The sequence below is a fragment of the Coregonus clupeaformis genome, chromosome 30, assembly GCF_020615455.1.
Source record: "Coregonus clupeaformis isolate EN_2021a chromosome 30, ASM2061545v1, whole genome shotgun sequence".
Taxonomy (NCBI): Eukaryota; Metazoa; Chordata; class Actinopteri; order Salmoniformes; family Salmonidae; genus Coregonus; species Coregonus clupeaformis.
Genome location: NC_059221.1, coordinates 33,102,661 through 33,128,382, shown reverse-complemented (window position 1 = coordinate 33,128,382; position 25,722 = coordinate 33,102,661). Strand labels below are relative to the sequence as shown.

Below are 25,722 nucleotides of genomic sequence, written 5' to 3'. Positions count from 1 at the left end.
ACACACTAAGTAGAAGTATTTCACAAGCTCCCACAGATGAAGACAGGGGGATGTTGGTGGGATGACAAAGAGGAGAGAGAGAATATAGAGTGTGAGACAATAGGAGGGGGAGAGCGAAAGAGAGCATGTACAGCGCATTCGGAAAGTGTTCAGACCCCTTGACTTTTTCCACATTTGGTTATGTTACAGCCTTATTCTAAAATGGTTTAAATTGTTTTGTTTTTTCTTATCAATCTACACACAATAACCCATAAACAGTTTTTTATACATTTTTGCTAATTTATTAAAAATAAAAACCTGAACTATAACATTTACATAATGTAGCTCAGTTGGTAGAGCATGGCGCTTGCAACGCCAGGGTTGTGGGTTCGATTCCCACGGGGGGTAAGTATGAAAAACAAACAAAAAAACAAAACATGTATGCACTCACTAACTGTAAGTCGCTCTGGATAAGAGCATCTGCTAAATGACTAAAATGTAAATGTAAATGTTTTCAGATCCTTTACTCAGTACTTTGTTGAAGCACCTTCGGCAGTGATTACAGCCTCGAGTCTTCTTAGGTATGACGCTTCAAGCTTGGCAAACCTGTATTTGGGGAGTTTCTCCCATTCTTCTCTGCAGATCCTCTCAAGGTTGGATGGGGAGCGTCGCTGCACAGCTATTTTCAGGTCTCTCCAGAGATGCTAGATCGGGTTCAAGTCCGGGCTCTGGTTGAGCCACTCAATGACATTTGGAGACTTGTTCCGAAGCAACTCCTGCATTATCTTGGCTGTGTACTCAGAGTCGTTGTCCTGTTGGAAGGTGAACCTTCGCCCCAGTCTGAGGTCCTGATCGCACTGGAGCAGGTTTTCATCAAGGATCTCTCTGTACTTTGCTCCGTTCATCTTTCCCTCGATCCGGACTAGTCTCCCAGTCCCTGCCGCTGAAAAACATCCCCACAGCATGATGCTGCCACCACCATGCTTCACCGTAGGAATGGTGCCAGGTTTCCTCCAGACGTGATGCTTGGCATTCAGGCCAAGGAGTTCAATCTTGGTTTCATCAGACCAGACAATCTTGTTTCTCATGGTCTGAGAATCTTTAAGTGCCTTTTGACAAACTCCAAGAGGGCTGTGATGTGCCTTCCGTCTGGCCACTCAACCATAAAGGCCTGATTGGTGGAGTGCTGCAGAGATGGTTGTCCTTCTGGAAGGTTCTCTCATCGCCACAGAGGAACTCTGGAGCTCTGTCAGAGTGACCATCGGGTTCTTGGTCACCTCCCTGACAAGTCCCTTCTCCCCCGATTGCTCAGTGTGGCCGGGCGGCCAGCTCTAGGAAGAGTCTTGGTGGTTCCAAACTTCTTCCATTTAAGAATGATGGAGGCCACTGTGTTCTTGGGGACCTTCAATGCTGCACACATTTTTTAGTACCCTTCTCCAGATCTGTGCCTCAACACAATCCTGTCTCGGAGCTCTACGGACAATTCCTTCGATCTCATGCCTTGGTTTTTGCTCTGACATGCACTGTCAACTGTGGAACCTTATATAGACAGGTGTGTGACTTTCCAAATCATGTCCAATCAATTGAATTTACCACCGGTGGACTCCAATCAAGTTGTAGAATCATCTCAAGGATGATCAATGGAAACAGGATGCACCTGAGCTGAATTTCAAGTCTTATAGCAAAGGGTTTGAATACTTCTGTAAATAATGTATTTCTGTTTTTTATTTTTAATACATTTGCAAAGACCTGTTTTGGCTTTGCCATTATGCGGTAGTGTGTAGATTGAGGATTTTTTTTTATTAAATCCATTTTAGAATAAGGCTGTAACGTAACAAAATGTGGAAAAAGTCAAGGGGTCTGAATACTTTCCGAATGCACTGTATGTTTAGAAAGGAGAACGAGGGAAGTAACAGAATAAGAGAAAATGAAAGGGAGAGAAAGAATCCCTCTCAAGACAAGCTGTAGTTATTATAGAGTTCTACATGACATGCAGACAATAATAAGAGAAGAGAGTGCTGACAGACAGATAGACACACAGATAGATAGACAGACAGACAGACACACAGCCAGCCAGACACACAGTCAGCTAGCCAGACAGACAGACAGACAGACAGACACTTACGCACACTAGAAAAAATTTGCTATCTAGAACCTTAACCGGTTCTTCAGCTGTCCCCATAGGAGAATGCTTTGAAGAACCCTTTTTGGTTGCAGGTAGAACCATTTTGGTTCTACATGGAACCAAAGGGGTTCTACCTGGAACCCAAAAGGGTTTTACCTGGAACCAAATAGGGTTCTCCTATGGGGACAGCCGAAGAACCCTTTTGGAACCCTTCTTTCTAAGAGTGCACACACACACACACACACACACACTGTAACATTAAGCAGTATTTAGGGTGCAGGCAGATAGGCAGTTAAAAATAGGGCTGTCTGTTTTCCTTCCCCTAATGATACACTTTCACCGTCCACGAGAGGAGTTAGCACAAACAAGGCCTGACAATGAATGCAAGAGTGACATCCTCCTTGTGGAGTCACAGGCTAAATTAAGCTAAGAGAGCTCTGGATTGCTCTGCCCTAGGGGAAACCAGTGGAACAGGGTATCGTCATGGCAACAGGGCAGATTATCCATATTGGTAAAATAGCAGGTGGATCAGGGAGACTGGGAATTGTGAATACTATCACAGCTGCCCAGTTTCACACAGCCTATGTATGTTGCTGTTTTTCAGCAGGTACTTTTTCAGAAGGATAGATACTGTAAACACCATGCCTTAACCATCTGAGCTGACCGGAAGCCAACACTTCTATCCACAGGTGTGTAGAAATAAAGTTTGATCTGTTTGCCCTTTAATGAGCAGTCCTCTTTGTCACACCTCTACAGGAAAGCAATGGGGTGTGCAGACACCAGGCACTACGACACAACACTCTGTCACAACCAGTAACACACAATCTCACAACCTCACAGCCTTTAAAAATGCCTCCTGATGTTAGTGTAGAGGGGCTGAAGTCTTACATACTCACACACACACACACACACCGCAAGGCTCCATCTCAGTGCATCTCAGGGGAGAGAATGTAAAAATATAAGGGTTCTGCCTACAACAGAATCTCTTGCATAGTTCATTTTGCATAGTAAAGTCTTGCATAGTTTGTTTTGTTTCACTATGTTGCATTGAAAGTGGCTAATATCGCCTTGATTCCATCACAATTCCCACAGTAAAGGGAAATGTTGATAGGTGTTAACTAACGGGGAAAACTCTAGAAAGTTGAGTGAAGATCAATCTCGTGCTTCTCTGCGTGGGCTGATATTTCTTATGAAGACTTTTATAAGGGTTAAGAGGGCTTTTATAAAGGTTAAGAGGACTTTTACATGGGCTATGATGACTTTTACATGGTTATGAATACTTTTACATGGGCTATGATGACTTTTATATGGGTTATGAAGACTTTTATATGGGTTGTGATGACTTTTATATGGGTTATGATGACTTTTATATGGGTTGTGATGACTTTTATATGGGTTATGATGACTTTTATATGGGTTGTGATGACGTTTATATGGGTTGTGATGACTTTTATATGGGTTGTGAGGACACACACACTGCAAGGCTCCATCTCAGGGGGATAGAGTGTAGAAATAGAGCTGAGTCAGTGTACTGTTCGTGTGGTGTGGTGTAGAGGTCAGGTGTAGGAGGGGATACACATCCACTGTGGCAATCTCATCCTCTTCAACAGTGACTAAAGGCCATCACAGCAGCCTAACACACTCACTCCTACCATACCTGTTGTAATTTCAGAGCACTGAGACCGTTCAGTGAGTCCACTGTTGCTTCCACTAGTTGATGATGTTAAGAGGGAAACAGTGTGTGGTTGAAAACAGAGATAAATCATCATCATGCATGTTGCTCACCAACCATGTGACTGGATGGATATCACTGCGACTCGATACTAGCCCTTTACTTTAAAGCCTGCTTCTCCAACAGCTGACTCATGTACTGTAAGCTATACCAGGATATCTGAAGACACCCTATTCTGCATACAGTCCACTACTTTTGAACAGTCACATACTGCATGACTACAGATATATTTCAAATGACCCTGTTAGTGCGCTACTTTTAGAAGTTTAAAAGTATTCTGCGGAATAAGGAGTCATCTGAGACAGAGCCTGTGTTTATGGGGAATTTGATATGGGTTATGAGGACTTTGATATGGGTTATGGGGACTTGTATGTCACGGTCGTTGGAGGAAGTGGACCAATGCGCAGCGTGGAATGCGAACATACTTTTTATTTGAGTCACCACACGAACAAAACAACAAACGATGACGTGACGTCCTTGGTTACACTACACAAAACCAACACGGAACAAGATCCCACAACACACTGTGGAAAACAGGCTGCCTAAGTATGGTTCCCAATCAGAGACAACAAGCAACAGCTGATACACGTTGCCTCTGATTGAGAACCACACCGGCCAACATAGAAACAAATGAACTAGATAATCACCCTAGCACACAAAACACATAGAAACAACACACCCTGGCTCAACATAACAGAGTCCCAGAGCCAGGGCGTGACAGTACCCCCAAAGGCGCGGACTGCGACCGCGCCAAACATAAACCGAACAGGGGAGGGCCGGGTGGGCATTCCTCCTCGGAGGCGGTTCCGGCTCCGGGCATGACCCCCACTCCCTCTCTAACCCCCCACAGCGCCCCTGGTCCGGTCTGGCCCTGCTGGCCGGAGCTGGACTGAACACTGGTGGAGCGGATTGCTCTAGCTCCGGAGTGGAGCAGCTGACCGGTGCCGGACCAGGCACCGGTGGAACAGGCACGGGCTGTGCCGGACTGACGACGCGCACCACAGGCTTGGTGCGGGGAGCAGGGATGGGCCGAACCGGGCTGACGAAGCACACCACTGGCTTGGTGCGGGGAGCAGGAACAGGCCAGACCGGGCTGACGACAAGCACCATTGGCTTGGTGCGGGGAGCAGGGACGGGCCGAACCGGGCTGACGAAGCGCACCACTGGCTTGGTGCGGGGAACAGGAACAGGCCGGACTGGGCTGACGACGCGCACCACTGGCTTGGTGCGGGAAGCAGGAACGGGCCGGACCGGGCTGGCGACGCGCACCACTGGCTTGGTGCGAGGGGCAGGAACAGGCCGGACCGGGCTGGCGACGCGCACCACAGGCTCGGTGCGAGGGACAGGAACAAGCCGGACCGTACTGGGGACACACACCACTGGCCGGAGCTGGACTGAACACTGGTGGAGCGGATTGCTCTAGCTCCGGAGTGGAGCAGCTGACCGGTGCCGGACCAGGCACCGGTGGAACAGGCACGGGCTGTGCCGGACTGACGACGCGCACCACAGGCTTGGTGCGGGGAGCAGGGACGGGCCGAACCGGGCTGACGAAGCACACCACTGGCTTGGTGCGGGGAGCAGGAACAGGCCAGACCGGGCTGACGACAAGCACCATTGGCTTGGTGTGGGGAGCAGGGACGGGTCGAACCGGGCTGACGAAGCGCACCACTGGCTTGGTGCGGGGAGCAGGAACAGGCCGGACCGGGCTAACGACGCGCACCACAGGCTTGGTGCGGGGAGCAGGGACGGGCCGAACCGGGCTGACGACGCGCACCACTGGCTTGGTGCGGGAAGCAGGAACGGGCCGGACCGGGCTGACGACGCGCACCACTGGCTTGGTGCGGGAAGCAGGAACGGGCCGGACCGGGCTGGCGACGCGCACCACTGGCTTGGTGCGAGGGGCAGGAACAGGCCGGACCGGGCTGGCGACGCGCACCACAGGCTCGGTGCGAGGGACAGGAACAAGCCGGACCGGACTGGCAACACACCCCAGTACCTCTCGCCGTGCCTCTACATCCTCCTTCCCCCTGGTGACCAGTGACTCCCGTAACCTGGCGGCCTCCTGCTGCCCCGTCGTCCACGGCGTGAGCCCCCCCCCTAAAAAAATTCTGGGCGTCTCTCCTCCCCGTGGGCCAGGCCTCCATGGCTCTCGCCAGACTCTCGCTCCTCTGCTCCCAAGTCCAGCCTCTCTCCTCCTCCCGCGGCTTGACCCAGTCGAGGTGGATATCCGCTAGATTCACCTCTGGCGTTGGCTCCTGGACACGCTGCTTGGTCCAGTTAGGGTGGGATCTTCTGTCACGGTCGTTGGAGGAAGTGGACCAATGCGCAGCGTGGAATGCGAACATACTTTTTATTTGAGTCACCACACGAACAAAACAACAAACGATGACGTGACGTCCTTGGTTACACTACACAAAACCAACACGGAACAAGATCCCACAACACACTGTGGAAAACAGGCTGCCTAAGTATGGTTCCCAATCAGAGACAACAAGCAACAGCTGATACACGTTGCCTCTGATTGAGAACCACACCGGCCAACATAGAAACAAATGAACTAGATAATCACCCTAGCACACAAAACACATAGAAACAACACACCCTGGCTCAACATAACAGAGTCCCAGAGCCAGGGCGTGACATTTTATATGGGTTATGAGGACTTTTATATGGTTATAAGGACTTTCATTTGGATTATGGGGACTTTGATATGGTTATGGCGACTTTGATATGGTTAATGGGGACTTTGATATGGGTTATGGGGACTTTGATATGGGTTATGGGGACTTTTATATGGTTATGATGACTTTTATATGGGGTATGAGGACTTTTATATGGAATATGAGGACTTTGATATGGGTTACGAGGTATTGATATGGGTTATTAGGTATTGATATGGGTTATTTTTTACTTTTAAATGGGTTATGATGACTTCTATATGGGTTATTAGCAATGTTCCCTCTAATTGTTTTCGCCACTGAGCAAAGTTCAGGTCTGCTGAGTGCAAACTTGAATGTTGTGAAAATTATCTTGGCATTCTCTCAACCAGCTTCACCTGGAATGCTTTTCCAACAATCTTGAAGGAGTTCCCACATATGCTGAGCACTTGTTGGCTGCTTTTCCTTCACTCTGCGGTCCAACTCATCCCAAACCATCTCAATTGGGTTGAGGTCGGGTGATTGTGGAGGCCAGGTCATCTGATGCAGCACTCCATCACTCTCCTTCTTGGTCAAATAGCCCTTACACAGCTTGGAGGTGTGTTGGGTCATTGTCCTGTTGAAAAACAAATGATAGTCCCACCTACTCTGCGTCTCACAAATACACAGCGGTTGGAACCAAAAATCTCAAATTTGGACTCATCAGACCAAAGGACAGATTTCCACCGGTCTATTGCTCGTGTTTCTTGGCCCAAGCAAGTCTCTTCTTCTTATTGGTGTCCTTTAGTAGTGGTTTCTTTGCATCAATTCACGCAGTCTCCTCTGAACAGTTGATGTTGAGATGTGTCTCTTACTTGAACTCTGTGAAGCATTTATTTGGGCTGCAATTTCTGAGGCTGGTAACTCTAATGAACTTATCCTCTGCAGCAGAGGTAACTCTGGGTCTTCCATTCTTGTGGCGGTCCTCATGAGAGACAGTTTCATCATAGCCCTTGATGGTTTTTGCGACTGCACTTGAAGAAACTTTCAAAGTTCTTGACATTTTCTGGATTGACTGACCTTCATGTCTTAAAGTAATGATGGACTGTCGTTTCTCTTTGCTTATTTGAGCTGTTTTTGCCATAAAATGGACTTGGTCTTTTACCAAATAGGGTTATCATCTGTATACCACCCCTACCTTGTCACAACACAACTGATTGGCTCAAACGCATTAAGAAGGAAAGAAATTCCACAAATTAACTTTTAACAAGGCACACCTGTTAATTTAAATGCATTCCAGGTGACTACCTCATGAAGCTGGTTGAGAGAATGCCAAGAGTGTGCAAAGCTGTCATCAAGGCAAAGGGTGTCTACTTTGAAGAATCTCAAATATAAAATATATTTTTATTTGTTTAACACTTTTTTGGTTACTACCTTTTTCCATGTTTGTTATTTCATAGTTTTGATGTCTTCACTGTTATTCTACAATGTAGAAAATAGTAAAAATAAAGAAAAACCCTGGAATGAGTAGGTGTGTCCAAACTTTTGACTGGTACTGTATATGGGCTATGAAGACTTTTATAAGGGTTAAATGACTTTTATATGGGCTATGAAGACTTGTATATGACTATGAGGACTTTTATATTGGCTAAGAGGACTTTTATATGGCGATGAGGACTTTTATATGGGCTATGAGGACTTTTATATGGCTATGAGGACTTTTATATGGGTTATGAAGACTTTTGTATGGCTTATGAGGACTTTTATATGTGTTATGAGGATTTTTTTATGGGTTCTCACAGTGAAGTGTGTTCCTGTGTGGATGTGGTAGAGTACAGTAGCGTAGCCTTGGAATGTACTGTAGCAGTGACAGACCCCTCTCTCCTCTCGCTCTCTACTGCCTCCACTCGGTAATTAGGACAGAGACCGGACGGACAGACAGGAAGACAGGCAGGGGGTTTTACAAACCTCACCAACCAACTGTTCTAGAAACTACTGGTGCCTGCCAAGCACCCTGCCTGCCTTCAATGGAGCCTTTCACTGTTTCACTGTGAAAATTTTACAACTCCAATGTCAAACTACCAGCCCAAAACAGAGACACAGCATCTCGTTGGAAAGAAGAACACACACACATATACACATATACACATAGACATACAGCTGGTGGGAAACAGCAGTCCCACCTTGTCAACTGTCTCTAAGGGAGGTTGGCTCTACTACATAGCCCCTCTACTACAGTAAACATTAGTAATGTCCCTACCAACTACTAGCCAAGAGAAAATTGCCAATCATTTCATTTTGTTCTCCATGAAATTGCATAGGATTATGTAGATTCTGAGACTTGATTCCCTCTGGATTACATTGGTCAATATTCTGTATGCTATCGTTTACTGACTAAGGGCTTCTGAAGTGTGAAAACATTGATTATCTTAACATATATTGACTGGTCTGATTTAACCAATCACTATGATGGGATGGCCCAATTGACAGACTGACCAACCAGGTGACAGCATGACTGATTCATTGATTGATGATTTTAAATGTGATTTTGAATGTTAATAATGAATTTATGTTCACCCCCAATTTCCTGCACCCAATGCCACTGGTCACACACGTACAAATGCCCGTACAAACACACACACTGTACACACACACTTAGTTCAGAAAAAGTTCACTACTACTCTTATACAGCTAAGCCCGGTCCTCTAAGCCGTCAAACACTAAACTGAGAGTGAGACCACAAAATCCCTGTGACACTTAACTTATGTTAACATTGCTAACATTACACTCCCACTTTAACATTTTACAGCTCTCGCTTAAGGTCCCACCGCTACTACACTAACATTTTACTGAGACCAAAAACATAGCCCTACAAAGCCACTGTATTTCACTAAGAGCCCGAAAAAACACACCCCACACTTATAAAATGTCACAGACAACCTAAAGACATCTCTCACTGCCACAAAATAACATCTCACTGAAACCCCAAATTCTCTCCCATATTTACCAGCTACAGTGGGGGAAAAAAGTATTTAGTCAGCCACCAATTGTGCAAGTTCTCCCACTTAAAAAGATGAGAGAGGCCTGTAATTTTCATCATAGGTACACGTCAACTATGACAGACAAATTGAGAAAAGAAAATCCAGAAAATCACATTGTAGGATTTTTAATGAATTTATTTGCAAATTATGGTGGAAAATAAGTATTTGGTCACCTACAAACAAGCAAGATTTCTGGCTCTCACAGACCTGTAACTTCTTCTTTAAGAGGCTCCTCTGTCCTCCACTTGTTATCTGTATTAATGGCACCTGTTTGAACTTGTTATCAGTATAAAAGACACCTGTCCACAACCTCAAACAGTCACACTCCAAACTCCACTATGGCCAAGACCAAAGAGCTGTCAAAGGACACCAGAAACAAAATTGTAGACCTGCACCAGGCTGGGAAGACTGAATCTGCAATAGGTAAGCAGCTTGGTTTGAATAAATCAACTGTGGGAGCAATTATTAGGAAATGGAAGACATACAAGACCACTGATAATCTCCCTCGATCTGGGGCTCCACGCAAGATCTCACCCCGTGGAGTCAAAATGATCACAAGAACGGTGAGCAAAAATCCCAGAACCACACGGGGGGACCTAGTGAATGACCTGCAGAGAGCTGGGACCAAAGTAACAAAGCCTACCATCAGTAACACACTACGCCGCCAGGGACTCAAATCCTGCAGTGCCAGACGTGTCCCCCTGCTTAAGCCAGTACATGTCCAGGCCCGTCTGAAGTTTGCTAGAGTGCATTTGGATGATCCAGAAGAGGATTGGGAGAATGTCATATGGTCAGATGAAACCAAAATATAACTTTTTGGTAAAAACTCAACTCGTCGTGTTTGGAGGACCAAGAATGCTGAGTTGCATCCAAAGAACACCATACCTACTGTGAAGCATGGGGGTGGAAACATCATGCTTTGGGGCTGTTTTTCTGCAAAGGGACCAGGACGACTGATCCGTGTAAAGGAAAGAATGAATGGGGCCATGTATCGTGAGATTTTGAGTGAAAACCTCCTTCCATCAGCAAGGGCATTGAAGATGAAACGTGGCTGGGTCTTTCAGCATGACAATGATCCCAAACACACCGCCCGGGCAACGAAGGAGTGGCTTCGTAAGAAGCATTTCAAGGTCCTGGAGTGGCCTAGCCAGTCTCCAGATCTCAACCCCATAGAAAATCTTTGGAGGGGAGTTGAAAGTCTGTGTTGCCCAGCGACAGCCCCAAAACATCACTGCTCTAGAGGAGATCTGCATGGAGGAATGGGCCAAAATACCAGCAACAGTGTGTGAAAACCTTGTGAAGACTTACAGAAAACGTTTGACCTGTGTCATTGCCAACAAAGGGTATATAACAAAGTATTGAGAAACGTTTGTTATTGACCAAATACTTATTTTCCACCATAATTTGCAAATAAATTCATTAAAAATCCTACAATGTTTTTTTCTGGATTTTTTTTCTCATTTTGTCTGTCATAGTTGACGTGTACCTATGATGAAAATTACAGGCCTCTCTCATCTTTTTAAGTGGGAGAACTTGCACAATTGGTGGCTGACTAAATACTTTTTTTCCCCACTGTATGTAGCAGTACTGATGGAGAGAGAAATGGCCTGTGCATGTGTCTAGCACAGCCTGCAGTATCACTCTAAAACAGTTTATCAAGAGACCAGCAGCAGGAAATGGCATTTAAAGAGGCAGTTCTAGACAGTGTGTGCATGTGTGCGTGTGTGTGTGTTGACACTGCACCTACACAAATGTGAGCCTGCTAGGTATAGGGGTGTTCTGTTCTCTGATTACAGTATACATGTATAAGGAAGCAGTGAGAAATACAGAGGAAGCGAGAGACAGAGAGAGAGACAGAGAGAGAGAGACGGAGAGAGAGAGAGAGAGAGAGAGCTAGCTAGTAGCTACCTGCTTACATTTTGTCTCTATACAGACATCATTATGTGTGTGTGTTTGTGTGTGTGTTTATGTTAGTGTGCTGCTATCACTGACAGGGAGGGATGAGACCAGCTTCCCCCTCATCCTCACCCCTAACCTCTCTCCAGCCTGGCTTCATACCCCTCCTCCCTCTCTTTTCCTTCACACGTGTGGTGGGGTCCTCCATAGGACCGGACGGGTGTGTTCCTGTAGAGGGGAGTGTCACCCTGTTTGTTGACAGTCAGAGTGGTCCTGTGGGGGAAGATAGATACTGTACTGCCTGGGTCTGGGGTTGGGGTGACGCCCAGGACAGGACAACTAGGTCTGTCCAGACAACACCAGGTGGGTTTGGTGGAGAAGAGAGAAGTGGAGGAAAGAGAAGAGGAGAGGTGGAAGGGGTGAGGGTGAGGGAGAGGTGTGTTGATGACATGACAGGGGGTAACACCCCCGACTGATCTCCTGTGCTAATGAACACTGGACTCTACAAACACAGACAGACAGACACAAAGGTCACTGCACACTGTGTACGTTAACTGGGCTTTTTTATTTTCATTTGACATCATTACCAGTTTCAAAATGTCACTCAGCCTTTTGGGCCTCTAAATGACAGCGTCAGCATGAGACCTCTCACCAACTATCGCTCCTGTTTCCAAAACTCTGCGGTGAATAATGTGCGACTCGGAGAGGAAGTTTGAACATTTAAGGTGACTCATGTACTTGAAATGATAACAAAAACATAATGGTATTGTGATATCCCTGAAGTACTGTCCCTTTCTCCCCCAACACCTCAAACAATAGTCTACACTTTACAGTAGAACCTCCCAATAAAAACACACACACACACGCACAACATGGCCTTGGTTATAGAACACAGGTGTAGAGTAGACAGGGTAATAAAGGACCCTACTTCCTCTTTAATGACTCCAGTGTATAGCAGAGCACCACTCTGAGGCATGTTAGCAAGCCCACAGGAAACTGGGACTGGGGCTGCCAGGGCCAGTTTCCTGTTCACTCAGTCAAATCATGGAAACTGGCCAAGCCAGTGGGCTCTTAATGAGAGGTCTGTCACACTAGGCTACAGATATCGAAGATAATTTAGTATGATAGCATGTTCATTTAGCAGAAGATGTTATCCACAGCAACTTACAGTGAGTGAACACATTTACAGTATTTGTAATATTCATTAATCTATTGAAAGCCAGAAATCACTACATATGTGTAAAGCCCCAAGTGGAGTAAATATATTGCAGCAAAACAGCTGGGGTTGTTCAACTTACTGCCAGGTCAGTTGACTGTAATGGCAGCCATATCCTATTCCATGTGTCCGTTGGCCAAATCAGCCCTGACTTTAGATTTCTAAAGAGGGAACCACAGTGGATCATGGTGAGATTGTCATTGATGATCTCCTGGGCTGTGTTTCACTTTCATAGACCTGTGGCTACAGCACACCTGACCACATGTCACCTGTCTGCCACCTGCAACTGCCACAGCCTGACACAGTAGGCAGTAGGGGGGCAGGGGGGCAGTTACAGTAGGGGGGCAGGGGGCAGTTACAGTAGGGGGGCAGAGGGCAGTTACAGTAGGGGAGCAGAGGGCAGTTACAGTAGGGGGGCAGAGGGCAGTTACAGTAGGGGGGCAGGGGGCAGTTACAGTAGGGGGGCAGAGGGCAGTTACAGTAGGGGGACAGAGGGCAGTTACAGTAGGGGGGCAGAGGGCAGTTACAGTAGGGGGCAGAGGGCAGTTACAGTAGGGGGCAGAGGGCAGTTACAGTAGGGGGCAGAGGGCAGTTACAGTAGGGGAGCAGAGGGCAGTTACAGTAGGGGGCAGAGGGCAGTTACAGTAGGGGGCAGGGGGCAGTTACAGTAGGGGGCAGAGGGCAGTTACAGTAGGGGGGCAGAGGGCAGTTACAGTAGGGGGGCAGAGGGCAGTTACAGTAGGGGAGCAGAGGGCAGTTACAGTAGGGGGCAGAGGGCAGTTACAGTAGGGGGGCAGAGGGCAGTTACAGTAGGGGGCAGAGGGCAGTTACAGTAGGGGGCAGAGGGCAGTTACAGTAGGGGGCAGAGGGCAGTTACAGTAGGGGGACAGAGGGCAGTTACAGTAGGGGGCAGGGGGCAGTTACAGTAGGGGGCAGGGGGGCAGTTACAGTAGGGGGCAGAGGGCAGTTACAGTAGGGGGGCAGAGGGCAGTTACAGTAGGGGGGCAGAGGGCAGTTACAGTAGGGGGGCAGGGGGGCAGTTACAGTAGGGGGGCAGAGGGCAGTTACAGTAGGGGGGCAGAGGGCAGTTACAGTAGGGGGGCAGAGGGCAGTTACGGGGGGGGGGCAATTATACTACAATAAAACACCAGAGGCTTTGATTCACACACTGACCACATATTGTACAATCATTTTGGATATAAAATGTCTGCTAAGCTAAATGACCATATTAGTGGGATAGAGGAAGCCTACATTTTTAGAAAAAGGGGTTCCAAAAGGGTTCTTCGTCTGTCCCCAAAAGATAACCCTTTTTGGTTCCAGGAAGAACTATTTTGGGTTCCATGTAGAACCCTCTGTAGAAAGGGTTCTACATGGAATCCAAAAGGGTTCTACCTTCAAAGGGTTCCCTTATGGGGACAGCTGAAGAACCCTTTTAGGTTCTAGATAGCACCTTTTTTTCTAAGAGTGTATTGGTCAAAGTCAAAGCTTGGAGTGTGGAGGATGTACATTGAGGGAAAAAAGTATTTGATCCCCTGCTGATTTTGTACGTTTGCCCACTGACAAAGAAATGATCAGTCTGTAATTTTAATGGTAGGTTTATTTGAACAGTGAGAGACAGAATAACAACAAAAAAAGCAAGAAAAACGCATGTAAAAAATTGTATATATTGATTTGCATTTTAATGAGGGAAATAAGTATTTGACCCCCTCTCAATCAGAAAGATTTCTGGCTCCCAGGTATCTTTTATACAGGTAACGAGCTGAGATTAGGAGCACACTCTTAAAGGGCGTGCTCCAAATCTCAGCTTGTTACCTGTATAAACGACACCTGTCCACAGAAGCAATCAATCAATCAGATTCCAAACTCTCCACCATGGCCAAGACCAAAGAGCTCTCCAAGGATGTCAGGGACAAGATTGTAGACCTACACAAGGCTGGAATGGGCTACAAGACCATCACCAAGCAGCTTGGTGAGAAGGTGACAACAGTTGGTGCGATTATTCGCAAATGGAAGAAACACAAAAGAACTGTCAATCTCCCTCGGCCTGGGGCTCCATGCAAGATCTCACCTTGTGGAGTTGCAATGATCATGAGAACGGTGAGGAATCAGCACAGAACTACACGGGAGGATCTTGTCAACGATCTCAAGGCAGCTGGGACCATAGTCACCAAGAAAACAATTGGTAACACACTATGCCGTGAAGGACTGAAATCCTGCAGCGCTCGCAAGGTCCCCCTGCTCAAGAAAGCACATATATAGGCCCGTCTGAAGTTTGCCAATGAACATCTGAATGATTCAGAGGAGAACTGGGTGAAAGTGTTGTGGTCAGATGAACCAGAATCGAGCTCATTGGCATCAACTCAACTCGCCGTGTTTGGAGGAGGAGGAATGCTGCCTATGACCCCAAGAACACCATCCCCACCGTCAAACATGGAGGTGGAAACATTATGCTTTGGGGGTGTTTTTCTGCTAAGGGGACAGGACAACTTCACCGCATCAAAGGGACGAGGGACGGGGCCATATACCATCAAATCTTGGGTGAGAACCTCCTTCCCTCAGCCAGGGCATTGAAAATGGGTCGTGGATGGGTATTCCAGCATGACAATGACCCAAAACACATGGCCAAGGCAACAAAGGAGTGGCTCAAGAAGAAGCACATTAAGGTCCTGGAGTGGCCTAGCCAGTCTCCAGACCTTAATCCCATAGAAAATCTGTGGAGGGAGCTGAAGGTTCGAGTTGCCAAATGTCAGCCTCGAAACCTTAATGACTTGGAGAAGATCTGCAAAGAGGAGTGGGACAAAATCCCTCCTGAGATGTGTGCAAACCTTGTGGCCAACTACAAGAAACGTCTGACCTCTGTGATTGCCAACAAGGGTTTTGCCACCAAGTACTAAGTCATGTTTTGCAGAGGGGTCAAATACTTATTTCCCTCATTAAAATGCAAATCAATATATAAAAAATTTTACATGCGTTTTTCTGGATTTTTTTGTTGTTATTCTGTCTCTCACTGTTCAAATAAACCTACCATTAAAATTATAGACTGATCATGTCTTTGTCAGTGGGCAAACGTACAAAATCAGCAGGGGATCAAATACTTTTTTCCCTTACTGTACGTATGTAGAGCTTTAGTCTTGGTGGAGAGAATTCCTGAAAATGAACTCATGAAGGCAACCAAAATTGTTTTTCACAAAACAAATGTGGTACCCATAACAACATTTAATGATCATATACTGTGGTAGATTCTTGAAACAGTAGCGACCACTAGAATATCTAATAACAGAGCACAGCAGCAGCATCATACGCAACAACTACAATTTGTGGTCAATGAGAGAAAAATAAAATGAGCTTTCTTTGTGATGTATTTATGTGTATCTATAAAACAGCACATTACAGCTGAATGTATTCCTGTCACAGACCCATGTGTGAGTATAAGCACTGAGTTTCCAGCTTCAAAGCAGCGTTTAAAAATTCCTACTGTTAGTGAAGAGGGCCTGGACTGAAGTCTTACATCCTCACACACACATGGACGCCCACCCGCACAGGCACACACACACACACGCACATACTCACACACACCGTGGCCTACGGCCCAGAGAGGGGCTCTTTGGGTTCGTTAAATATCCCGTTACTCGCCCCTGGAACTCATCCTTCTTCTTCCCCAGACTGGTAGGAGACTAGAGGAGGGCACTACAAAGGCACAGCTCCAGCATGAGCAGTGATACCTCGCGGCTCCTGCATCCTTTTGAAGTAAAGAAGCTCTTTAAAACAGGAGACAGAATGAGAGGGAAATGATCTCCCCTCCTAGAGGAGGTGCAAGGTAAGTAAAATTTTGGGTCGACCTAGAGTCGTCTGTTCTTTCGACCAATCGATCGGTCGAAATGTTTAAACGTGTTTTTTTCCCTATATAGACACACCCTATGTGTTAATAAAATCAACAATATGTAGGCTACTGAGCTTGTCTGATGCTTTAATCACATTGTGATTAAACAATTAAGACACACAAATGACTCAAGAGGGAGCCAGGGATCAAGATAGCCTAACCAAAACAAACAAACAAATATTCCTCTTCGCAGATTCTGCTGTTACGCTCCTGCTATTACGCTGTTCCTAATAGACTAAACCAGGGGTTTACCTATCCTCACCACCTGGGGGCGGCCCGTCAGGAAGTCCAGGATCCAGTTGTAGAGGGAGGTGTTTAGTCCCAGGATCCTTAGCTTATTAATGAGCTTTGAGGGCACTATGGTGTTGAACGCTGAGCTGTAGTCAATGAATAGCATTCTCACGTAGATGTTCCTCTTGTCCAGGTGGGAAAGGGCAGTGTGGAGTGCAATAGAGATTGCATCATCTGTGGATCTGTTGGGGCGGTATGCAAATTGGAGTGGGTCTAGGGTTTCTGGGATAATGGTGTTGATGTGAGCCATGACCAGCCTTTCAAAGCAATTCATGGCTACAGACGTGAGTGCTATGGGTCGGTAGTCATTTAGGCAGGTTATCTTAGTCCCTGTGCCCAAGGACACTATGGTGGTCTCCTTGAAACATGATGGTATTACAGATTCAGTCAGGGACATGTTGAAAATATCAGTGAAGACACTTGCCAGTTGGTCAGCACATGCTCGGAGTACATATCCTGGTAATCCGTCTGGCCCTGCGGCCTTGTGAATGTTGAACTGCTTAAAAGTCTTACTTACATCGGCTACGGAGAGCGTGATCACATAGTCATCCGGAACAGCTGGTGCTCTCATGCATGCTTCAGTGTTGCTTGCCTCGAAGCGAGCATAGAAGTGATTTAGCTCGTCTGGTAGGCTTGTGTCACTGGGCAGCTCATGTCTGTGCTTCCCTTTGTAGTCTGTAATAGCTTTCAAGCCCTGCCACATCTGACGAACATCAGAGCCGGTGTAGTACGATTCAATCTTAGTCCGGTATTGACGGTTCGTCGGAGGGCATAGTGGGATTTCTTATAAGCGTCCGGGATAGAGTCCCGCTCCTTGAAAGCAGCCGCTCTACCCTTTAGCTCAGTGCGGATGTTGCCTGTAATCCATGGCTTCTGGTTGGGGTATGTACGTACGGTCACTGTGGGGATGACGTCGTCGATGCACTTATTGATGAAGCCAGTGACTGATGTGGTGTACTCCTCAATGCTATCTGAAGAATCCCGGAATATATTCCAGTCTGTGCTAGCAAAACAGTCCTGTAGCTTAGCATCTGCGTCATCTGACCACTTTTTTATTAACCGAGTCACTGGTGCTTCCTGCTTTAGTTTTTGCTTATAAGCAGGAATCAGGAGGATAGAGTTATGGTCAGATTTGCCAAATGGAGGGCGAGGGAGAGCTTTGTATGCATCTCTGTGTGGAGTAAAGGTGTTCTAACGTTTTTTTTCCCTCTGGTTGCACATTTAACATGCTGGTAGAAATGAGGTAGAACGGATTTAAGTTTCCCTGCATTAAAGTCCCCGGCCACTAGGAACGCTGCCTCTGGATGAGCGTTTTCCTGTTTACTTATGGCCTTATACAGCTCATTGAGTGCAATCTTAATGATGGAAGAGGCAGTTTACTCGCTCACCGTCGGATCCTTACAAGGCACCCCAACCTACGTCCACGATATCTCTCTCTTTCTCATGCGAATGACGGGGATTTGGGCCTTGTCGGGTGTCTGTAGGATATCCTTCGCGTCCGACTCGTTGAAGAAAATATCTTCGTCCAATACGAGGTGAGTAATCGCTGTCCTGATATCCAGAAGCTCTTTTTGGTCATAAGAGATGGTGTACAGAATAAATTACAAATAACGCGAAAAAACACACAATTGGTTAGAGGGCTGTAAAATGGCAGCCATCTTGTCCGGCGCCATTCTAAGACTGCAAAGTTACTGTAGCCAGAAACCGTTCTCATTGTCGGATTGGACACATTGTTTGTGGACCGCACAACTTAGGCTACACTTGCGAGGAACAAGTACACTTGCGAGGAACAATAACCCCAGTACACTTGTGAGGAACTGGGGTCAGGCCTGAAGCTCACACTAGCAAACTTGCAACATTGTATAAAATATTCTGGGCCCTCAGAGTTTCCCGCTCCAGTGAGCTCCTGGCAGACATAGCTGTAGGCTATTTGCACAAGGGATAAGAAGTAATCAGGTAAGCCTATTTTATGACGTTTCCACCGGATCAGAGCATGACATCCCCCCCTTTCACGCTGAGTGGTTATCAAAAGAGAGCTGGAAAGATTTTTCAAATAGGCTACGTTGAGGAACTATTGTCATTCTCAATGGATGTAAAAACAGACTTTGTTTACTTGCTGTTTGAGGTGAAGAAAAAATTACTTTGAGAAGTTCCACAGTGGTGGCGAGTTAAGACAATCAGAAATACTATCAGATCCCCAAATGGGCACATTTATAGGCCTACATTTGCGCACAGGCCAGGTAGCCTAGGCCTACTTCTATGTGTAATCAGGTGTGTGTCCTTACTCAACATTGACAGGAGCGCTACAAACAAACAACAATGAATAAATGGACATCTCCTAAATGGAATTAAATAAACGAAAACGTGTTCCTCGCAAGTGTAGCCTAAGTTGTGCGGTCCACAAACAATGTGTTCAATCCGACAATGAGAACGGTAAAATACTGTAATGATAATATATTGAATGCATTAACAGAAATTACCGTAACCAAACCAATATTGTAGATTTTATGGGAAATTATGGGAATTAAGGGTAAATGTACTACTGGTGATACTGGTGTTCCATCCCAGCGGCCTCCGCAATGGATTAGTCCACTGAGACAGGCATGAATTAGACAGTTGTCTCATGTTCCATAAAAAATTTATATATATTTTCGACTGCTCAACTAAAAAATCTCTGTTGACCAACAGCCTATCGACCAAACAATCGACCAGTCGACTAAATGGGGTCAGCCCTAAAGGTAAGAGATGTTAAAGATTCTCCTGGCTGCTAGAACTACAGAGACTCTCAAACAAACACACACACACACACACACACACACACACACACACACACACACACACATGCACGCTGCTCTGCTCTTTTATTTAGATGAAGGCAGTGTGTGTGTGTGTGTGTGTGTGTGTGTGTGTGTGTGTGTGTGTGTGTGTGTGTGTGTGTGTGTGTGTGGTTGTTCCCCGTCCCTGATGCTGAAGATTCTCCTAGACACAACATGCATGCTTCACTGGAGAGTGCCCCTAACACTTACTGACTGGCTAATCAATCCTGCCGGAACACACACACATACTATAATGAACAAACCCACAGACATACACGCAGATACACATGGACACATACACAAACAAACGAGCCTCCACCAGTACCCTGGATGCAGAGCATATGAGCGGAGTGGAGCGGTGAGAATCTCAGCTCCTCGCTCACGGAGCTGTTCACCCCTCCGCTCCCCCGCTCAAAGCTCACCCCTGCCGTACTTGATTCAGGGTGATGTTAGCAACATTAGACTTGAGTTTGTTTTGCCATAACGGGTCTTTTTGGAACAACCGGATGAACGACTGAATCATCCGCAGCTGGCTGCTCCATCGAGTGGCGCAGGCATTTGTGGGGCGGACACCTAATTGGTCGGTTTCTTCTGTGTTCAGGGTGCTCTTGCGTACACTTTTCACCAGGTGCCCGACTTTCACTATCAGCCTATTAATGTTGTGCTCGTTAACGGCATCTTTGATCGCCAGCTGAAGCATGTGAATGGGGCATCTCAGATGTAAATTTGACACAGTAAAGTACTGATTTATCATAGTTTCTACATTAGTGGTTATCACTTCCACATGGACTTGCGAGGGCGCAGGTGGTCCCTCATCCTCCTCTTCATGTTCTGCGCTGCTGCTGGCATCCGCGGTCACTTCACCCTCCGCCTCCTCTTCAGTACCAGGGAGGAGGTTAAACGCCTTGATCATGTTGCTGGCACTGTCACTGACGACCCGAATCACACGTCGTTGCACGTTCCAATATTTCAGTACACTTTCATACTTTTGGTAAATACGATCTGCGGTATGGTGCCCCTGTATGTGCTCACAGCCCAACAAAACCGTGTGCCCCCGGAACGTCCCATCAATGAAACTGGCCACGATGCCAAGGAAGCTGTGCCCTCTTCTACTGGTCCAAATGTCCGCTGACGAGCCCATCACCATTTTGCAGTAGGTCTTGCAGTTTGGCTTCCATCTCTTCCAGGGCATGTGGCATGAGTGTGTCCCGTACGGTGTTGTAGCATGGGGGGGTGTAGCCCGGTTGAGCTGCGCTGGCGAAGTGTTGCATCCCTTCGTGTTCTCCTTTACTCAGCGGTTTATAGTCCATGTAAATCATTTAAAAAACTGCTACATCCAGCTCTCTTTTTCTCTCCCTTGTTATGGTTGGGCCTTTGTGTGCAGTGAAGAAACTTTTGAATTCCTCAACCCTTTTCTCTTGTTGCTGCTGCTGCTCCTCTCGCTCTATAAAATATAAATTCATGGACGACACAAATTAAATTAAACAAACCATATATTAGGCCTACTTTGAATGACAAAACGAATTTGTTTGAATATTAGGCTATATTTACTTTATACTTTGTTACAAGTTACCGTATTCAACTTGCTAACCTTTTGCTTTCTTCCCAACGTGTTCATGTAGCGCACTTTTGTGTTTTCGAGAGATGTATCTTTTTAGATTCCAAAATGAATCTTTACTGACTGAAATGATGTCACCACATTCTTTTTCTTGTACCACATTATCATTGTTAGTTAGTTTTATATTAATAGTACACCTGTATGACTTCTCATTTTCCTTTTTGAAGTAGTTGGTGAACTCCATTATTGAGCCATGTTTTGACTGAAAATAGTCTACTGTTGATGACTGTGCAAGACACAGATAGATTCTGGGTCAGGCTTGAGCATGCTTCAGACTCGTGGTGTGAGCGGAGCGAAATTGGAGCGGGACATAGGGCGACGCTCCGTCCTTTTAAAAATGCCGCTCTGCGCTCTGTCCAAAATCCGCCCGCTCGCGCTCCCCGCTCGCTCCCGCTCCACTCCGCTCACATGCTCTGCCTGGATGCGGTGTATCCGGAGAGCTTAGGTTCATCACTAATGCAAGACCACTCACCCATCATTCTGAACTATAAAACATGGTGAAGTGGCCCTCCCTTCCCACCAGAAGGCTTAAGCACTGGTACATATTTGTGTACAAGGCAGTGCTTGGAATCCTCCCTACATATCTTTGCTCCCAACTAACAACAACATCACAATCCTACAGCCTACAATCCTCTCAGTCAGTGCTCTCATTCTCAGTTCCTAGGGCAAGGACTGAAATAGGCAAACAATCCTTATCCTATAATGCTCCTTGGTCCTGGAGCAAACTACAAAATACTTTCAAACTGAAGGAGATGGTATCTCTGTCTGAGTTTAAAGCTCTGATGGAAGAAAATGTCACTGACCACTGTAATTGGTTTTAATAGATTGTATTGTATTGTGTGTTGTATGTACAGTCGTGGTCAAAGGTTTTGAGAAGGACACAAGTATTGGTCTTCACAAAGTTTGCTGCTTCAGTGTTTTTAGATATTTTTGTCAGATGTTACTATGGTATACTGAAGTATAATTACAAGCATTCCATACGTGTCAAAGGCTTTTATTGACAATTACATTAAGTTTATGTAAAGAGTGAATATTTGCAGTGTTGACCCTTCTTTTTCAAGACCTCTGCAATCCGCCCTGGCATGCTGTCAATTAACTTCTGGGCCACATCCTGACTGATGGCAGCCCATTCTTGCATAATCAATGCTTGGAGTTTGTCCGAATTTGTGGGTTTTTGTTTGTCCACCCGCCTCTTGAGGATTGACCACAAGTTCTCAATGGGATTAAGGTCTGGGGAGTTTCCTGGCCATTGGAACCAAAATGTCGATGTTTTGTTCCGAGCCACTTAGTTATCACTTTTGCCTTATGGCAAGGTGCTCCATCATGCTGGAAAAGGCATTGTTTGTCACCAAACTGTTCTTGGATGGTTGGGAGAAGTTGCTCTCGGAGGATGTGTTGGTACCATTCTTTATTCATGGCTGTGTTCTTCGGCAAAATTGTGAGTGAGCTCACTCACTTGGCTGAGAAGCAACCCCACACATGAATGGCATACATGAATGGTATCAGGATGCTTTACTGTTGGCATGACACAGGACTGATGGTAGCGCTCACCTTGTCTTCTCCGGACAAGCTTTTTTCCAGATGCCCCAAACAATCAGAAAGGGGATTCATCAGAGAAAATGACTTTACCCCAGTCCTCAGCAGTCCAATCCCTGTACCTTTTTCAGAATATCAGTCTGTCCCTGATGTTTTTCCTGGAGAGAAGTGGCTTCCTCGCTGCCCTTCTTGACACCAGGCCATCCTCCAAAAGTCTTCGCCTCACTGTGCGTGCAGATGCACTCACACCTGCCTGCTGCCATTCCTGAGCAAGCTCTGCACTGGTGGTGCCCCGATCCCACAGCTGAATCAACTTTAGGAGACGGTCCTGGCACTTGCTGGATTTTCTTGGGCGCCCTGAAGCCTTCTTCACAACAATTGAACCTCTCTCCTTGAAGTTCTTGATGATCCGATAAATTGTTGATTTAGGTGCAATCTTAATAGCAGCAATATTCTTGCCTGTGAAGCCCTTTTTGTGCAAAGCAATGATGACGGCATGTGTTTCCTTGCAAGTAACCATGGTTAACAGAGGAAGAACAATGATTTCAAGCACCACCCTCCTTTTAAAGCTTCCAGTCTGTTATTCTAATTCAATCAGCATGACAGAGTGATCTCCAGCCTTGTCCTCGTCAACACTCTAACCTGTGTTAACGACAGAATCACTGACATGATGTCAGCTGGTCCTTTGTGGCAGGGCTGAAATGCAGTGGAAATGTTTTTGGGGGATTAAGTTCATTTTCATGGCAAAGAGGGACTTTGCAATTAATTGTAATTCATCTGATCACTCTTCATAACATTCTGGAGTATATGCAAATTGCCATCATAAAAACTGAGGCAGCAGACTTTGTGAAAATTAATATTTGTGTCATTCTCAAAACTTTTGACCACGACTGTACACGCTGACTACTTCCTGCTTACCTCTTGCCAGGTTCCCCTCGCAAAATAGGTTTATTTTCCTGGGTTTTTCCTGGTTAATTAAAGGTTAAATAAATAAATAAACATACTGTGCTTCTTAGAATCCAAGACACCAATGCATCTGAGTGAAAGTTCACCAAGGACTGGGAGAGACCAGGGAGATTGTTACTATGACAACAACACTCTTAAGCTCAGACAGACACTTTGTCACCCACTCCCAAAAGTGGCACCTGAAATCGATGTGGGCTAAAAACACCTCTTTGGACATCCATCAATATTTAAACCCTCAGACAACCCTCATCTGCTGCTAAATCCTAATATGACACGCTGCAGGCAGAGAGGAAATGCCAGGGACAGCCCTCCAGTGGAGGACCCCAGGTGCCCTGTATATAAACCAGCCCAGGGTAATTATAGCTGTTATACAGCTGCCTGATCATGCTGACTGTTCAACCTGGTATTTGGGCTTGTGGTGTGGTGTAGCCAGCCAGGCAGCGCCACCGCAGTCTTGTCTCCAAGGTCGTTTCCACCGATCTACTTCTCCCGTCTTTCCGGCCGTACCAAGGAGAGGAAATCAGACAACCATTCAAATCTTCATATTCATCATGGTTATAATATGTAACCATGGTTATAAATCCATGTTTGAATTATGCTGTTTACAACAACAACAGCAAAAATACGCAAATATGGATTTATGGGACAGTAGACATAAAAAAAAATGGGATTTTGATGTAATATGTGTTGGTTTGGAGTGTTTTGGAGTGCTTTCTAACATGCTTTAGACACATTTTCATAATGCATTGTAGTCAATGGCAAGTGATGACTCTACCAATTTTCTCTGTAATGAATAAAAAAATGTTTTTTGGGATCTACTACAATCACAGGAAGAGTGAAAATACATCTACATGTAAAAATGTGTGAACTTCTCCTTTAAAAAAGTAGAATGTTAATGCAGATGTATTATTATTATTAATAAGAATCTTTAGGAGTGCCAATGATTTTGACATCGATATTATTTTTTTTACAAAAAAAAAGTATTACCTATTAAACTACATCTCTTTCTATAACAAATTGCATTAGTATAAAATCATTTAATTTTCCACCCAAAATTGCATACAATATACAGTAGTACTTATTTTATACAGTCTGTTTTGCTCATCTTTATCAAGGGTGCCAATAATTATGGACCCCACTGTATGTCCTACAGCCTGGAGGGCTTTACTCCTGGATCATATAGATTGATCCCAGGTCAAAAGGTTGGTGATTACACAAACACAACAGTCCCCTGCCTCGCACAGCTGGCGCCGGTCATCATGGAAACACTCTGACTCCATATGACTCAAGACAACCACCCATGTCGGCTTAAGGATGGTGTGAATAGACAAATGCTGGTATTACAGCAAAATAGTGGTACATTTAATAGTCAATTACCTTGCTGTTATGGCTGGGTAATCTTTAGGGATAGTGTGGGATGTCGTCATGCCCTAGCTGGTAGTGGACAGCTGAATGAGGGCAGTGGTGTGTCACCTTGATTCAACATGACCTCCTCCTCATGCTGCTCGTTAACTGGGATGGTATAGACCGGGCGTTGTAAAATCATCAGGAGGACATTTTAAACCGCTGCCATTACACTTGAAAAACACCATAAATTATCTAAACTTGAGGAGGGAGGGGGGGTACAACTCTTCTCACCTCATCAGTCAAAGACCCAGGACTATACACACACCAAGCAGGAATGTAAACGGTTAACGTAGTTCACACGCTCATTCCCACACTGCTCGGCTAACATCACTCTTTCAACGTGAGGGTTCGATTCTGTAGCTAAATTATCCATAAGTATGATAGATGAATGTTAAAAACAAACAAAGATAGAGTAACAATCCAAAATACAGCCCTCCACTGTAGAATTCACTGAAATAACACCTGTGGGGGAGACTGAAGGCAGCATAAACTGTCCCCGATGTTAGTCTCTCATTAAAACATGCACACTACATGTACATTTGACATTTTAGTCATTTAGCAGACGCTCTTATCCAGAGCGACT

At 45.8% G+C, this 25,722-nt stretch overlaps 1 protein-coding gene across 2 annotated transcripts in view; it reads right to left on the bottom strand.

Moving 5' to 3' along the window:
• The window catches only part of LOC121545394 (FYVE, RhoGEF and PH domain-containing protein 3), a 124,236-nt gene that overhangs the window by 47,994 nt on the left and 50,520 nt on the right, over nucleotides 1-25,722 (bottom strand). The window lies entirely within an intron of this gene.